Here is a 16298-nt window from a genome sequence, read left to right on the forward strand (position 1 = left end):
TGTGTTATTTAATTTTAACCAGATTTTACTACTATCTAAAATTTTCACACGTCAGTTTACCAGTTATCTTTTGAAAGTTGGAGGTGAAAGGTTAAAGAAAAAGCAAAAGGATAATTGTTGATATTTTACTGATTCCCAATCATGTATCAACTCTACCCCAATCTAACTTTTCATCTACCCTCAAGATGTTGAAGATATCATTGGAGGTATGCATACCACCAGATTGAATGGATCCATTCTATTTTTTTATGTTTATTTCCAGCTGCTAAATTACAACAGTTTATAAAAACTTACATTCTTCCTTAAACAATTTTTCTCTTTGCCTCAATTTTAGCATATATCCTTATTTCTTCTGATCCACCATGGGTTTCTTCTCTGCTACAAAATTACTTGATATATTTCTTTGGGATCCACAAGTTAAGAATGATTATTATATTTTAAGATAAAGTTTTATTGTTTTTAAGCATATATTCAATAAAAAGCAAAACAATCTTTGCTTGCAAGATATACAAAAAACAGGTAATGGTCTGAATTTGCCAGTCCTTGATTTTAGAAGAGTACTGTGTGAGGAACACCAAGGAGGCCAAATTGCTTAGATTATAGAGCTTCTAAAGATCAAACTAATGTATAATAACACTCTAAAGATAAATTTGAGCCAAGCCATGAACAGCTTTATATGTCAAACTTAAGATTTTTGATTCTAGAGGTCACTAGACTTTTTTGAGGAGTTGAGTAAAACTGTCAGATTTGTGTTTTTAGGATTATCTATCCTTTGGTAAATGGATTGAAAATGAATTACAAAGAAAAGACACTTGAGATAAGAAAACTAATTACTTAATAATTGCCTTAATTGAGATAAGTGATAAAAATGTGAACTTGAGAATTTGTACTATGTGTAGAGAGAAGGGGATCCATGTAAGAAATGTAGATAATGAAATGACAATATTTAACAATTCTGGAAATGAGATTTAAGTGATAAGTGACCCATTTTCAACCCTAGTGACTAGGATAATGGTTCCATTTACAGAAATAGGGAAGTTTAGAATAATGACAGATTTGGAGGAAAAGGTAAAGCATTCTGTTTTGTACATAATTGAGCTTGATTTATGTAGAGAAGAAATGAGTCAATCAGGAATGAAACTTAAGAGATTGAGCTTGGCTTTATAGATTTGAATCCATAGACTAAAAAGATCACCAAGTTAGGGAGGATAGAGAGAAAGAGCACCTAAGACAATCATGGGGGCACAGTGGTTAGAATGCTGTAAAGATGCAGATCCTCAAAGACTCAATCTCTGCCATATCATTCATACTTTTTCGTGGAAGTCCATATTATACAAAATGGGTGGACAAGTTCATAGATTCACCAATAGTGAAACAGTGTGCCCACATTCCCAGTGGTCCCACACACACAACCCTGCCTATCCTCACTATTGACCATTTTCATTTTTTTCACATGGCTATGATAGATTTGAATTTCTTTGAAAATCTTTCCTATCCTCAAATGTCTTCTCAGCTGTGGCCTTTTTTATTTGTTTGTTTGTTTATGGTGATCAATATATGATAAGTGAAAGCTACCAAATAAAAATAAAATTTCTGTATATAAAGGATTCATAACTTTTTTGAGTGTTATGGACAGCTTAGGAAGCCTTTCTCCAAATATTTTTAAATGAGTAAAATCCATAATATTACAAAGGAAACCAACTACATTGAACTACAATTATAAAAATAATATATGCTTCCTCCCCTAAAAAAATCAGGGATCCCAAGATAAAAAACCTGTGTATAGATTTCTACACAAAGGTTTTGCATAAGCAAGTCAGTGTAACAGTAAATAGGAAAAGTGTCAAGTGGGAAAATAATCACACAACACAATAAGTTCAGTTTTGAAGAGTTGGAGTAAAATAGTCTGAACCAGTGCACTGGAATCAGACAACTAAGCACTTAAGGCTAATTAGATATGGGACAATACTCTATTAGCATATGCTTGGAAAAATGACCCTTCTCTCTATTCTGTGCTGGCTCTATCTTTTGGTATATACAGGTAAACATGGGAGGGATTCGGGAGTGGAGTAAAACAAGACTGAGTCACTTTGGAGGAAAAGGGAGGGGGAGGGGGGAGCTTGTGGCAGTTTCATCCCATCTCCTTTACTACTGGTAAAAAAATAAAAGGTATAATTAAAATTGAGAAACTTTGTGGAATGGAACTATTCAACAAATATTAAAAACCTAGTAGATGCAGACCATTGTATTGCATATTAAACATGGATCATACCTTCCTCAACATTACATTCCAATAGGGGTCATAAAGTATATTCAGTTACCTATATGATTGTAAGATGAATACATCAGAAAGGTCCAAAATAAACCATACTAAGGTATTTTGGGAGTGGGGATAGATTTTTTTAAGAGATGTGTATACTGTTTAATTTCCAATGTAGTCAATCTTAGTTGTCCTATTGGGAAACTGAATTAATAGTACCTTTTATATATATATATATATATATATATGAAACTTTATAGACAGAACATATGCATGGGTAATTTTTCAACATTGACTCTTACAAAAACTTCTGTTCCAACTTTCCCCTTCCTTCCCTCCCTAGATGGCAGGTAGTCCCGTACATGTTAAACATGTTAAAGTATATGTTAAATACAATATATTTGTACATATTTATACAGTTCTCTTACTACTCAAGAAAAATCGGATTTAGAAAGAAAGTAAAAATAAACTAGGAAGAAAAACAAAAATGCAAGCAAACAATAACAGAAAGAGTGTAAATGCTATGTTGTGGTCCACACTCATTTCCCAGTGTTCTTTTACTGCGTGTTAGCTGGAGTTCCTGATCCTAGGAACAGAATATTATGAAGGGTGTAAGGTGTGTGGGGGGGGGCGGGGAATCGGTCTTTTTCCTGCAATAACCTATAAAGGTGCTGGATAAACTTGTGCCTAGTACACTTAATTTAACAAAACCTAATTTGTCATTATCGCTCTTCACAAAATAATTTTAAAGGTATGTTTGCTCTTTAGGAGTTTTGGTAGTACTAATCTTTATGAATGTAAATGAATTGCCATTGCTCATTAGAAAATATATGTGTGTCTTGGGAACTATGTCTAGTTAGAATAATGAATGAAGCATTTATTAAACTATTTATTAATTGTGCAAAGTACTGAATATATAAATAGAAAAAGGAGAAGTCACTACTGTTAAGGAAGCTCACATCCTAATTAGGGAGATCAACATGGAAGACTTCAGTTTCAAGTCAAATGTAAAAGTCTCATGATTTATAGAGTACTGTAGTAAAACAGGTGGTATTGTCTCGATGTTCATTTCCACTGATCAGTTCATGTCAGTTTTTGATGTTTGACCATTTGGTAATAAGATATAAAAATAATATATATATATGTATGTGTGTGTGTGTATATATATATATATATATATATATATATATATATAATTCTATTATATATATATATATAATAAATTCTTTGGTGATAAGAACTTGTATTTATTTTTGAGAAGTTGTAGCTACAGCACTTGGAGAAAACTGTTGCCATCTTTGAAAGAGCTGTTTTCCATAATGATAACTAATGATGGATTGGAAGCATTGCTATTACCAAGACTCTTGGCTCCAGAGTTCTGGGCTATCCTTATCAGAATCTGAGAAATATGTATGTGTATGTACCACTACATATATACACAGTAGCTATTACCTAGTGGCCCATAATTTAGATTCAGAATATCCCAGCATGTCAAATATTGAGCAAAATTCCTTCAGTGAAGGTTAACTTATTGCGTATGTAATATGTTTTAAAATTTGGAGGCTGACTCAGGTCAAGTAAGATAAAATTTCAGGTGAACAAAAGCAATAAAAGCTGCACTTCATTTTTCCCCCTTAGAAGCTTATGGCCAAATATTTAAGGGATGAGGTCTTTGAGTCTGAGAAAATTATTTTGAAAATAGTCAAGACATAAGAACAAGTTACTTCCATGAACCAGGACCAAAGCTGGTCATGCAAATCAACTTCTCTCCCATCTTTCCCTCACCTACCTTCCATTTCTTCCTTACTCCATTAACTATGAGGCCAAGAGATCACAAGTTATCTCCATTAACTATGAGGCCAAGAGATCTGAGAGCAGAGATAATAGATAATATATTCCGCCTGTCACTCTCTTCAAACTCTTGGAACCAAAAGAAATGAAAAGTGGTCAGAGTATGGAACCTGTCCAATAAAACAAAAAAGGAAAGTTGGAAAGAAAGGTTGTTATCTTGCTACCCTATCCACAAGAACTAGTCTAATTTGTGTTACTTAGATAGCTAATAGGCTTACTATAAGCCACCCAGTTCTCATGAGACCCCTGTCAGCTATAAAGAATATCATTCAGTAAATCCCATTTGCTTTTCTTTCCTTCTATTACCATAGAACCCAAATACCACAATGATGATGATTAGGAAAATTATTTGTTGCCAAATAGAGGAAATAAAAATATAATTTATTCAGCTGATATAAGGAAAATGTTATGAACCCAGAGAATTCAGTCTCAGTAAAATATGAAATAACCATTACTTTGAATCCTCTAATCTCTCTTTCCATACCCCTCTTTCACTATAGTTTTATTCTTCCCAGGTTGACATTGTCCTTGCAACTTCAAGATTTCTAATATACCTCATAGAGGCTTGTCCTAACTCTCAATATGCACAAAGCGTATCCCATCTAAAGAAGATTAAAAAAACAAAAATTATTCTTTAAAAAATGCCTTCAGATGGTCATTAGGAGAAATTAGCAACCAAATTGAACTCATTCACACTAAAGTAGTAATGTGATAAATAACTCCTTAAACCTTCCAGAATTCTTTGAATGTTTGAAAGGACTTGGTTCATGTGAATCTGCAATTAATGCAATTTTAAATATTACAACAATATGGGGTAGCTTCTGTTGTAAATTACTTTGTAGCAGGTTCTATTTGGTTTTCACTGATAAATTTTTCAGCAAAAATGCAGTGTCTATATGTTTTAGTTCTTTCTGTCTTTGCTTTGGACTAATCATGATTGTAATCCCCCTTTTTCTTTTACCTTTTTGGAAGCATAAAAGATTTTGCTCTACTCTAGTTTTTTAATTCTCTCTCTCTCTCTCTCTCTCTCTCTCTCTCTCTCTCTCTCTCTCTCTCTCTCTCTCTCTTTCTCATATATATATATATATATATATATATATATATATATATATATATATATATATATATATTCCTATTTCAAGTATGTTTAAAGCAAGTGACATACTGTTGAATTCTTTTTAATTTATTGCACTGTCTTCCATTTTATAAGTTTATCATTTTTACATTCATATAACTGTTCTGTATGTGTTTTCCACCTAATTATTCTCTTTTATTTTCTTAACTTTATCTGCTTTTGGTTCATTTTGCTTAAGTAAGTCTCTCTATTAACATTAACTTGCCCTCCTTCTCCCCCTTATGTTTTTTCCATAAATATCAAGCCTCAATAAAAACCAGTTAAGAACTCAGGAAAATGTTTTGTAGTTCTTAAAAAGGCTAGAGATGTTGCTTTTTATGGTATTCCACTGACATGAAGTTGAAAATAAGCAGAAAACACACATAGAGTCAAAAGTTAAAGATCAACATTTCCAAGATGCAAGACAGGAGCATATCGGAAAGAAGTGGACACAATCTAATCAGTCATCCTTATTTGTTACCATGTTATAAGTATGTATTTGTGGTTCCATCTACTGATTAAAAATGAGTTATTCTTTCACATAAATAATAATTTTATATCTATAATTTGTTTTATTGTCTTTGCAAATCTATAAGTGGCATTCCTTAGTTATAGAAGCAAAATAAATTTTAAAATGGGCAGTTTTGATCTGATACGATGTAATACTTTTAACTTTGCTAGCAGATCTAAATGTTACCTTATTTGAATACTTCCCAATAATATTTGCTAGTGTTTTCCAGTGTTTGAATATTCACTTTAAGCTACAGTTCTTTGTATATGTTACTCTGCTTAGTATTGCATTTTCAAAATAGCTTTAAAATATTGAATATCTCTGGTTATCAGTTTACTTTTTAAATGACTTTTTTTGAAACTACATTGATTTTCCCTTTTAATATTTTCTGTTATCAAATGTCTATATCAAGTGAAGATGATTTTTATGTTATTGAAATATGTTATCACAATATATTAATACTTATAATAAATCATTTATTATATATTTTTAAAGAAAACCTTTGAAACTTTATAAGCTTATCACACATGCAAAAATGATTCATTTTATTATGGCTACTCATTCTTATTTTAAAACACATGAATAAACTTGTGAAAAAAAGGAAAAATTATTTTGGAGAATTTTGATTTTTTTATTTCTCAAGACTTTAGTGTATCTGTCTAGAATTGGAAATAGTGTGTATGTGTGTACACGCACATGTATATTTGTATTCTTCCCTCTGACTAGATCAGGGGAAAATGAGTTTCAAGTGTCACCAGTCTTATTCCATCCTTTTTTATATAGACTTCTACTTGTGCACCAAATTGAGAAAGTTTCCCCTCCCCTTTCTCCTTCCTACACTGTTCCTAAATATGTTCATTTTTCCTTCCCTGCCCAATTTTTTTCAAGGTCATCAAAACATAACAAAACTATTCCCAGGCCATCTGTCTAATTAGATTCCCTCTATGATCCCAGATAATGGTAGATTTTTGAGGGGAATATATGTATCATCTCACATTAGAATATTAATTTTTATTCAGTCATTTCCAGTCATGTCCAGCTCTTCCATTTTGCATCTTCTTGTCAAAGACAATGGAATGGTTTACCATTTTTCATTTTATATATCTTTTAGCACATTTTAAAGATGAGGAAAGTGAGGTAAACACTTAAATGATTTGGCCAGGGTCACATGGTTGATGTCTTTGACTAAGGTATTATTAGGAGTTTTCATTTGGTCATGAAGTCATGCATGATCTTCTGTACCTTTTGTTCCAAGCTATTTTTTTTTTTTCAAATTTTTCTTCTATGGTTCTAATTTCCCATTTTCCCCTAAAGCCAACATATCCTAATAATTTTAGTTATTTTTTCTTTTTAGATTTCCTTGTAAATGTTTTTGAGTAATTTTTTTTTTCTTGAGTTTGTATCTTGAGCATCTTTTATCATAATACCTCTTTATAGCATTTTTTTCTTACATTCTTCCAGCTTATTTCCTGATTCTGAAGTTTAAATTAGGATCAGGCTCTGCAAAATTCTAAGGGTACATTTTAGGATACATCTACTTTTGAGATATTGAGTATTCCAGGATCTCAGACATAGCTTGAATTGAGGCTCTTCCAGCTTTCAGTGCTCCCAAAGTGTTCTGATCCAGTGTGAAATCTCATCACTGCCCTCCTGATTTGAGTACTATAAGTACCTGACCTGGATTTACCTATCCATCCCACTACTTTTATCTTGTACCTGATTGGAACTTCCAGTAGATTGGTGTTGGAGTCAGCCACAGTCAATCAGCTGGGAAAGCACTTCTAATTCAAAGTGATAGACCTGTAGGTTCCTTAATCTGGGTTTCCTGCCCTTGTTATTTGACTGCAGATTTCAGATTGAATTAGAAGCTGAAGCTGGAATGCTGTCAGAGCAAGACAGCCAATAATTGGTATAGGAATTTGTTTCTCAATACATATACTGAGTGTCCTTGGGTACTCCTCATCCTAGAATAACACCCCTAGGCAAGGATCCCCTCCTTAGTAAATAGTCTCCATTTGTAAAGTAGAACTGTCATAAGTAGCAGACCTACCAATTGTACCATATTATGAGTCTGGTTGGGATCTCACTATGGGGCATAGCTTCAGCCCTCTTTTAGTCTGTTCTTGAATATTGAATGACTTTGGCCAGATCTATTCTCTAATGTCTTCAGATCTCTGTCCCTATATGCTGACCTGGGTCGGAAAAATAGCTGTTTTTTTTCCCCTTTGATTTCTCTATCAATATTTGGTCTGGATTTCTCTATCATATTAGATCTTTGTGAAAGAGAAGAGTTGGTAGAGTTATGCTGTCAAAAAAAATGAAAAAAATATATTAGTAAAAAAGATCTCTGGTGGCTTCAGAGAAAAAAAAAAAAAAAAGATTCAACCAAATGAGGGTTTTGAAAAGAAGTAAAAGAGTGAAGACCCTGAATGTAGAAGACTTTTTTTAGGTATTTCAAGGGGAAGAGGAATATGAAATGATAGCTAGTAAGAAAGGTTTCTGAGGATAAGGAAAACCTGGACATGTAAGAAAAAGCCAGTAGATCCGAGATAAAATAAAGTGGGGGGAGTTTGTTGGGAAAGATAGAAGTGATGGAATAGAGAGGACACTTAGGGGATTTGAATTGACAAGTAGAAAAACCAACTCATCATTTGAGACCAGTGAAGACAATAGTAGGGGGATGATAACAATGTTAGATGAGGAGGAGGAGGAGAGGACAGAAGAGGGAGTGCTGGGGAACTGCCTCAGTTATTTTCAGTGAAGTATGAACCACTCAGCTAATAATGGCGGAAAGAAAGGGTGCTAGGAGGCAGGAGCAAAAGACAATTTGAAACATGCTATAGTGTGTGAGAATGGGAATTATGATTTGCCTAACGTAGACAGCTCAGTTAAGATTAACTAGCATTCATTTTTAATAGACCCAATCAACCTAGTTTCGTACTTTAGTTTCAATAGTTTAGGAGTAGGAGCCTAGGATATTAAATGGGTCCCAATTACTTGTTCAAAGTCAAGTGTAAGTTGTGAGCAGTTTTCATAACTTTTTCCATTCTGATTCCAAAAATTTCTAAAAGTGACATACTTGGTTATTTTATTTCTGTATGTGTGGGTATGGATGACAAGCAAGTTAAAGATCTTAACACAAAATGGCGAATTTTGCCTCAGATATTTCTGAAACCTGATAAGGGTAAACTTTTTAATGAAATATGTATATACCTATTCAAAAGAAACAAGAAAGATAAGAATGTTACAGAATAGAGATATGAAAAAGAGAAAATCTAGGAGACAAAGACATCTTGGATCATTAGATACAGAAACAATATTGTCATCAGACTATATTGAAGAACATTTAGAATGGAAGCAAAGAGGGAGGTTAGATTATAAACCTAACAATAGCCATGCCAGCAGTGATGGGAAATGTAAATTACCTAGACATGTTGGTAATGTTGGTAATTTGTGTAATAAAGGCAGATCTGCTAATCATTATTAACAATTTCCTCTTTCAAAAAATAGAAGTGACAAAAAAGGGATATTTTATTCTGTGTCTGCTCTTTTTCACCAACAGGGAGGACTTAGTTGCTTAAGCTGAAATGATGAAAACTTGGAGGGAAGTTGACTATATATTTTAGAGTTTGTGAGAAAAAAGGAAAACTGCTGAGTATGACATATATCCTTGAATTAAAACAACATATTTCAAAAGGCTCAGAGAAAGGAAAGGCATCTTGCCTATACATGCAGATACATATATAAATGCCTATATGCATATATATATATATATATGTTACATATATGTGATATATGTATATATATATATATATGTTACATATATGTGATATATGTATATATATATATATATATTAGGCAATCTAGATATTGCATAATTTCTGTATTTTTTTTAACACAACTTATCACTTGATTATATATAGTCCTCTGTTGTGTGGTGTGATTATGCTAATAGGTCACATTGATTGCATGTACATATAACCAAGGGAGATGATGGGGCAAAGTGGATAGATATTAGTCTTGGAATAAAGAAGACCTAAGTTCAAATGCAGTCTCTGATACGTTTCAGCTGCCTTGACAATGTTATCTAAGAATATAAATTGCCACTGTGGAAAGAATTTCCATACTACCTGTTCCCTACATCAATGAAATCACAAATGGCAAGATGGATGTGTGTCTCTCAACCATACACATGTATATATAATATACATACAGCTATATGCTATAGCTTATTGCCACAAGTATTTAAGTAGAAAGAAGATTATTGCACCCTTAAATAGATGATAATACTTTTCATGAAGAAATAGATGTTGAATTAAAACTTAAGTGATGGATAGTACTAAGGGAAGAGAGAAAAAATTCTAAGTCAGCAGTTTGATTTAGGTTTGTATTACTATATAGTGGGAAATAAAGGGATAAAGTAATGGTGATGTTTTGTTTTGCTTTCACTGACCTAGTAATTTATAAATTACCTTGGAAAATTCAATGATATTGAATAATACAGCTACACAATATAATCAGATAATATTGGAATTATATATGTATATGTATGTGTGTACATATATATGCAGGGGTGTGTTGATAAACGTTTAACAACCAGTTTATGGCTAAAAGAACAAATGACACATTTAAATTTGCTCTGCACGATTAACATTTTTTTCCACCACTTTTTAAAGTTTAATCAACAAAACAAAGAAATCAAGCCCTGATGTGTTACATTTGAGTATTTCCAAAGTGGAAATACTCATATCAAAATTTAATAATTAGGGACTGCTGATTAGATTGATTCTAGCAATGCTAGCAATATATTCTAGAATATATACCAGCTGAAAAGGTTTGCTTTTGCCTGATTTTCAACACAAGGAGTGACCTTGTTTTGTAGTTAGTAACTTAAAGAAAAATAAATAAAATGTCCTTAGATAAATAAATGTCAGATAAAATGTCCTTAGAATATGAAACATGTTGGTAATTACTTTCAAAATTATCTGTGATATATAAAAGAGAAATATCTGTTCTGAAATTAGAATGGAGAACTAGACAACAGTAAAACATATTTTCCTCCATCAGTTTTAGTTTGTAATGTTCTTATATCACTTAAAAATTTATGACTTCTGTAGGTTGTATATATATATATGTGTATATATGTATACATACATATCCATATTTAATTAGATATCCTAATTCATTTTTCATTATATTTTCCAAAGAGAATGGCTAGAATGCCTGAAGTCAATAAGATTCATCTTCCTGAGTTCAAATATCACCTCGGACTTAGTAGCTGGCTGACCCTTTTACTTCATTAGATAAGTCCCTTGAAGCTGCCTTTCTATTTGAATTTGTATGCCCAGTATTTATCTTGGTTTGAGATTGCTAGTAGGTGCTTAATAAATATTTATTGACTGAGAGACTTAAGACTTCTGTGATGTCCTAGAAGCAATGGTGGAGCCTATTGTTGAAATTTTCAATTTGAATCTTTATGTCTAAATAATCAGCATATGCTAGAAATTGCTGCTTGATTGTTTTGTTGATTTAGACTAGGAAACGTTAATGCAGATTAAGCTTAAAAGTGTGTCCTTAAAAGTGTGTCTTGTGTCTTGGTTTTTCAACTCTAAACAAGATGCTCACATGCCCAGAAAAATTTACTTTATGCTAGAGTATTCCATCTCAATTCCTTAAGTTCCTTAGTTCACTGTCTTTATGACCTATCCTCTAGAATGAAAGTCCAGATATTTGAGCCCTAAACTTTTTTCTCTTCATCATCTCCTTTGAAATCTAAACCATTTCTACTTTATTCTTTTTTGTATCACCTTTACTGAAGTCAAGTTCGAGCATTATCCATTAACCTATATGTGTGTGTATATATGTACATTTCATTCTGAACACTTCAATCACCTTTCAATTTCATGAATTAAGAGATATGAAGGGGCACAGGAAAATCTAATAACTGGAGTTGAGAAGATGGGAAGATGACTAGCTCTCATACTTGGAGAATTCCCTCTCCCTATGCCTAGAAAACATTGCCATCCCCCTCTCCACGTTTTTTCTTTACCTTCAAGGTTTAAGTTGTTACCTTTCCAATGAAGCTTTCCCTAAGATCTCCAATATCTAGGAGCAGCAGCCCTAGCTTGGAATACTTTCCTGCTTCCTCCCTTAGGGCTTGGAGACACAAAGCTAGCCATCTAGCCTACAATTCTATTTCCCACCTTGCTGTCTCAGGATTTTCATGGTGTGCTGGCTGGTTCCTGGGCTCGCTCTTGGCCCCTCTTACCTACAGCTCTCTGGGAAGTTGTAAATAGACATGGATATTTTTGAAAAGCTTTTCAATGACCTTTGACTTTCAAAGATCTCTTTTGTTTTTTTCAAAGAACTCTTAAATAAACAGAAGCCATATTCCCCTTCATATTCTTGAAAAGAAAAGAAAAGAAAAAGTCTGGGATTAGTCTGTAATCTCTTTGTGTGTCTCGCCTTTCTCCCCAATCTATCTCTCTTGTCTCTGTGTCTCTGTTTCTCTTTCAATATCTGTCTTTCTCTCTCTTTCCTCTCCGTGTTTTTATCTGTACCTGTTTCTGTCTCTTCAAATATTCTCATATGTATTTAGCTTGTACTTTCTCTCAGAAGGCTTTGCTTTTCAGCCATCTGACTGCTGACCTCCGTTTATTGCTTTAAATTACTGGTCCTTTAAGACATGGAGGAAGGGAAGGGATTCTTTTGGGCAGGCTGAAAAAAGCTGTTCATTTTTAGGTACTGGGCAGTCCCTACTACACAGCGGAGGAAGATAGGCTGAGTGACAAGCAATTGAAGACTGTTGTCTCCTGAATTAACAGGTGAGGCTGCGGACCCGAAGGATTCCCTGCTTTAAAGGAGAAATTGTTCCCGTTGTTTAAATGTCCAGTGTATATAGATTTTTTTTTGTTGAAATAAGTTATTCTGCATATGTAATTTGATGCAGTTCAGTGTTTTGAAATTGGTTTCAGGCTTGTTGACAGCTAAGTATTCTTGCTAAAGGCCAGGAGCACGAACAGAAAGAGCTGCCTACTTGTGTTTGTAAAGTCCCTGGCCAGGCTTAGGACCTCTGACCTTGCAGTGGGAAATACGTGCCGGGAATCGAGTCTTTATAACTCTGCATACAATGGATCACCGTGATGTTGCAATATTTTCTTCCAGTTCTTTAGGAAGTAACGTGCTTAATTTATAATTTAATAAAACAAAATCTAATTCCAAATTTTTTTCTATAGGAACAGCTAGGTGGTGCAATAGTTAATATAAAGTTTCTAGCCAGGAATTGCGAAGACAGACTGGTGTAGATGATAAGCTTTTCTGTTGGAGTTTCTGTTATATTTGTTTAGGAGCTTTTCCATGGCATTGAAGGTTTATATAACTTTTTTTTTCTTTTTTTTTTTTTTTTTTTTGGTGGTGGTGGTGGTAAGAGGGATCTCCATGTTCCCAGAGTGGATGGAGTGCTGGGCTTAAATGAGCAGATCTTTTCAACTGTTTGAACTTTTTTTTTTTTTTTTTTTTTTTTTTTTTTTTTTTTTTTTTTTTTTCTCATTGGTAAAATGGAATTAATAAGATTTGCAGTACCTACCTCACTTCACAAGATTGTTGTAGGACTCAAATGAAATAATATTATGTGAAGCATTTTTCCAACTTTAAAAGCACTCTGTGTATAAAATATCAAAAAGTTATCATAAAGTAGAATAGGACATGCATGTTGTATCCTGTGATTAGTTTGAAAGCTCCTTAAGGACAGGGGGCATTTCCATTTTATATTCTGTCACATTGCCTAGCATAGTACCTGGAGCAAAGCAAATAGTAATAAATATTTGTTGATGAGTAGTTTGATGATCTAATTTGAAAGTAAACTCCTCCAGGATAGGTTTTGTTTCAGTTTTTGTCTTCATACTCTGAACATCTAGCAGTGTGTCTAGCACATAGTAAGAGCTCAATTAACACTTGTTGAATTGAAGAGAGTTTGGCATATTTGAGCAAGTGCTAGTCTTGGAACCCTGAACACCAGAATTCATATCCTGCCTCTGGCACTATTATTTGTGTGACTTTGGGCAAATTACCATTTGTAAAATGAGAGGGTTTGATTAGACTTTCAATTCAAGCTATAATCCTAATGAAATGCACTGCTTCTTTTTTTAAATGTATACAGGAAAATCTATCAATTAAGGAAGAAGGGATGGTAAGAAGCATTGCCTAATTAAGGAAGTCTATAGAGAGCAGCAATTAAGTTTATTGGTTCTCTATTCATTGGTTTTGATTTTTTAAAAAATCATTTTGTCCAGCATTCACCTAGACAAAAGGTAGAATTGGACAGCCTATCACTTTCCAGCCCAGTGATGAGTAATTCATTGGTAAAACAAAAATGTTTTTGTGATTGACTCTCACTTAAAACAGAGTCAGGCTGGGGAATGGAAGAAGTTATTCTTCTAAAGGTATATTCCTGGGCCAGAGGGGTGTGATTGACTCTCACTTAAAACAGAGCCAGGCTGGGGAATGGAAGAAGTTATTCTTCTAAATGTATATTCCTGGGGCAGAGGGGTAGGAATAGGGGTGTACGATGTCAAATTTCTCAGAAGCATATTGTGTTATCTCATTGATTTTTTTCTTTGCTCTTCTAAGAAAGGATCATTTTTCTTCTTTTATTAGCTTTGAAGAAAACTAGAACTGATTTACTAAGGAAGATGAGGGAAAAGGTTGAATTAATACCATTTATTATGTTAAGCATCCCTGAATTCTTTTAAAACTATTTCAATATCATTGGTTTTCTTTGTAACCTTATGTATTTTATGCATGAATAAATTCTCTCTCTCTCTCACACACACACATACACACACATTCACACACAAAAACCACACATATAGATCAACCTTTAATTGACACTGGAGTCTTCCTTTAATGTTGTTTATTTATAGTAATAAGTAGCTTATGTTAGCTTATTTGAGTCTCACAATTTATGATGTTGATGCTATTATCATCCTCATTTTAGAGAAGAAACTGAGGCATATAGATAGTAAATACCTGCGGAAAGATTTGAATTTAGATCTGTTTCCAAGTTGAATTGTGCATTGTGTTGTCTAGCTTGACTTAGATATGATATTTTTTTTTCTATTTCAGTAACTGAATACCTTTCAAATTGCTCTAACAAAGTCCTAGGTGACCAGAATTTTGCTCTATAATGAACGAATATTAGATTCTTAAGGTTAGAATATTATATTTTCTGGAAATATGTTTAAAAGGATTATGCATATTTACCATGTCAGATTGCTTGCTATTTTGAATAAAAAGAGCATAAGGGAAGGAGGAAGAAAAATTTAGAACACAAAGTTTTACAAAACTGAATATTGAAAACTTTATGTATATTTGGAAAAATAAAATTCTATTTAAAAAAGGATGTTATATTTTCTTTTCTCCATTTCCTACTCCTGCCTTCTTCCAAGTCTAGCAACATGAAACACAAAATGCTGTCTTCAGTATATTAACAAATTATATATATATATATATGTGTGTGTGTGTGTGTGTGTGTGTGTGTGTGTGTGTGTGTGTGTGTGTATATATCCCAACTCTTATAATTTATTTTTAAATGATTTTATTACTCTCATTAAAATAAAAACAATGTTTTTTGTAAAACTATTAAAATATTTCTTATATTATTTCATTTTATCTCATCCTTTTACATTTCTAGTTTTACATATGGTATAAAAGGTAAATAATACATCGGAATAATAACAAGGACATATCATTAAGAAATAAATATACAGAGGTGAATATTTTTACTGTTCAGGGTATATGTACAAAATAAGTTGACTTATTTACTCTCTGATTTAGCTCACTCTGCTAAATACCCAAAGTGGTAATCATGGTGAAGGACTCTTTCTTCATATTGCTTGAAATATAATTGGCACATGTCACTTAACAAATCTTTATTGACAGATTGTCTTATAGGAGAGTAGAATCAAGTCTATCTTCTTAAAGTTTCTGATGAAATGTATTTAGTATTTTATTTTCCCCTAGTTATAGGTAAAAACAATTTTTTTACATTTTTTTCTAGAAATTTTATTTTTTTTTAATTTTGCATTTTTAATAATAACCTTTTATTTAAAAAATAAATACACAGATAATTTTCAACACTCACCCTTGTGATCCAAATTTTCTCCCTCAGTACCCCCAAACCCCTCCTCTAGACAGCAAGCAATCCAATATAGATTAAACGTGTAATTCTTCTAAACATATTTCCACATTTTGTATGCTGAACAAAAAAAAAGAAAGAAAAAGAAAATCAGATCAAAATGAAAAAAAAATGAGAAAAAAGCAAGAAAACAACCACAAAAAGGTGAAAATACTATGTTGTGATCCACATTCAGTCCCCACAGTCCTCTCTCTGGGTGCAGGTGGCTCTCTTCATCACAACTCTGTTGAAATTGACCTGAATCACCTCACTGTTGAAAAGAGCCTTGTCCATCAAAGTTGAATGTCATATAATTTTGTTTCTACTCACTTCAATTAGCATCAATCCTCCAGGTCTTTGTAAAATCATCCTGCTGATTGTTTCTTAT

General features: G+C 32.9%; 1 pseudogene; it reads left to right on the forward strand.

Annotated features, from left to right (window-relative positions):
* LOC141539711 (pancreatic alpha-amylase-like) overlaps positions 1-16298 on the forward strand; it is a 35615-nt pseudogene that overhangs the window by 762 nt on the left and 18555 nt on the right.

This window comes from Sminthopsis crassicaudata, chromosome 4, assembly GCF_048593235.1.
Source record: "Sminthopsis crassicaudata isolate SCR6 chromosome 4, ASM4859323v1, whole genome shotgun sequence".
NCBI classification, from domain to species: Eukaryota; Metazoa; Chordata; class Mammalia; order Dasyuromorphia; family Dasyuridae; genus Sminthopsis; species Sminthopsis crassicaudata.